Source organism: Schistocerca serialis, chromosome 5 (genome assembly GCF_023864345.2).
Source record: "Schistocerca serialis cubense isolate TAMUIC-IGC-003099 chromosome 5, iqSchSeri2.2, whole genome shotgun sequence".
Lineage (NCBI taxonomy): Eukaryota > Metazoa > Arthropoda > Insecta > Orthoptera > Acrididae > Schistocerca > Schistocerca serialis.
In genome coordinates this window covers 194,550,913-194,552,996 of record NC_064642.1, presented here as the reverse complement: position 1 = coordinate 194,552,996, position 2,084 = coordinate 194,550,913, and the positions used below count along the sequence as shown (strand labels likewise).

General features: G+C 44.1%; 1 non-coding gene across 1 annotated transcript; it reads left to right on the top strand.

The window, feature by feature from the left end:
* Positions 1 to 824: 824 nt before the first annotated feature.
* Positions 825 to 899, top strand: Trnat-ugu (transfer RNA threonine (anticodon UGU)). The gene has a single exon. It is a non-coding gene; the product is annotated as a tRNA-Thr (tRNA).
* Positions 900 to 2,084: the final 1,185 nt, after the last annotated feature.

Here is a 2,084-nt window from a genome sequence, read left to right as displayed (position 1 = left end):
GCGGCAGCTGGATGTGAACAGCGAGTAGCGTTGTGCAGTTGGAGGTGAGCCGCTAGCAGTGGTGGATGTGGGGAGAGAGATGGCGGAGTTTTGAAATTTGTCATGAACTGCTATATTTATATATGATGATATCAAGGTAAATACATTGTTTGTTCTCTTAATATCTTTCATTTGCTAACTATCCCTATCAGTAGTTAGTGCCTTCAGTAGTTTGAATCTTTTATTTAGCTGGCAGTAGTGGCGCTCGCAGTATTGCAGTAGCTTCAGTAGCGAAGATTTTTGTGAGGTAAGTGATTTGTGAAAGGTATAGTTTAATGTTAGTCAGGGCCCATTCTTTTGTACGAATTATTGAAAGTCAGATTGCGTTGCGCTAACAAAATATTGTGTGTCAGTTTAAGGACAGTCGTGTATAATTGTTCTAAGGGGACGTTTCAGGTTCAAGAGTAATGTTTAATTTCAAAGTGAAACGATATCAATGATAAAAGTCGCTGATGACATTGCTATCCTCAGTGAAAATGAAGGAGAATTACGGGATGTTGATTAAATGGACACCCTAGCTGCAAACAGGCGTTGATGTACTTTATTGGGGACAAGTTGAAAATGTGTGCCCCAACCGGGACTCGAACACGGGATCTCCTGCTTACATGGAAGACGCTCTATCCATCTGAACCACCGCGGGCACAGAGGATAGTGCGTCTGCAGGGACTTATCCCTTGCACGCTCCCCGTGAGATCCACATTCCCAACAACGATTGTAGTGGTGTGGACATATTGGGAATGTGGAGCGTGCAAGGGATAAGTCCCTGCAGACGCACTATCCTCTGTGCCCGCGGTGGCTCAGATGAATAGAGCGTCTGCCATGTAAGCAGGAGATCCCGGGTTCGAGTCCCGGTCGGGGCACACATTTTCAACATGTCCCCAATGAAGTACATCAAGGCCTGTTTGCAGCTAGGGTGTCCATTTAATCATCATTTCATTTCTAGCAAAGCTGCATGGTCATCCACGGTAACTGTTCTTTCGGGAACAGATACTACCGTCATATATTATTACGGGATGTGTTGAATGGAATGAACAGTCTGATGAGTACAGAACATAAAGCGAGAGTAAATCGAAGAACTACGAAAGTAATGAGAATTAGATGAAATGAGAACAGATCTGGGGATCACGAAGCAGACGAAGTTAAGGAATTCTGCTACCTAGGCAGCAAAATAACCCATAATGGACGGAGCAAGGACGACAGAAAAAGCAGAATATCACTGCAAAAATGACATTCCTCGCCATGAGAAGACTGCTGGCATCAAATATAGGCCATAATTTGAGGAAGAAATTTCTAAGAAAGCACGTCTGGACGACTGTATTGTGTGGTAGTGAAACATGGACTGTGGTAAGACCGGCACAGAAGAGAATCGAAGGATCTGAGAAGTGATGCTACAGAAGAATGTTGAAAATTAGGTGAACTGTAAGGTAAGAAATGAGGGGATTTTCCAAAGAATTGGCGAGGAAAAGAATGAGTGGAAAAAACTGACAAGAAGGAGGAACAGGATGATAGGACATCCGTTAAGACATCACGAAATATCTTCCATGGTACTAGAGGGACCCAAAGAGACTGCAACATATTCAGCAAATAATTGAGAAAGTAAAGTGCAGTTGCTACTCTGAGATGAAGAGGTTGTCACGGGAGACGATTTCGTGGGGGGCTGCATCAAACAGATCAATAAGCTGCGGACTTAGGCATAGTTGAGATGTTTTTTTGACCCGATGATGGTCTGATCCTAGATCGAAATGGGTCGTCTGTATATTGCAGTTCTTAACCTGTAAACTTATTTGTGTTGTATGTCTGCTTATTTATTCCAGAGTTACTAACGAGGGCGTGCTGAAAAGTGATACCTCCGTATTTTTACTCTACTCTCACTATCGGATAGAGTATTGTATGTATTGTGCATTGAAACAGGGGACCTAGAAACGATGGAGACGCTTCGCCCCGTTGTAGCCGTCAGTGGTTCACAACCCCACAACAGGCCATAGCAGTTAACCTACCCCACCGCCGCCCCACACCGAACCCAGTGTTATTGTGCAGTTCGGCCC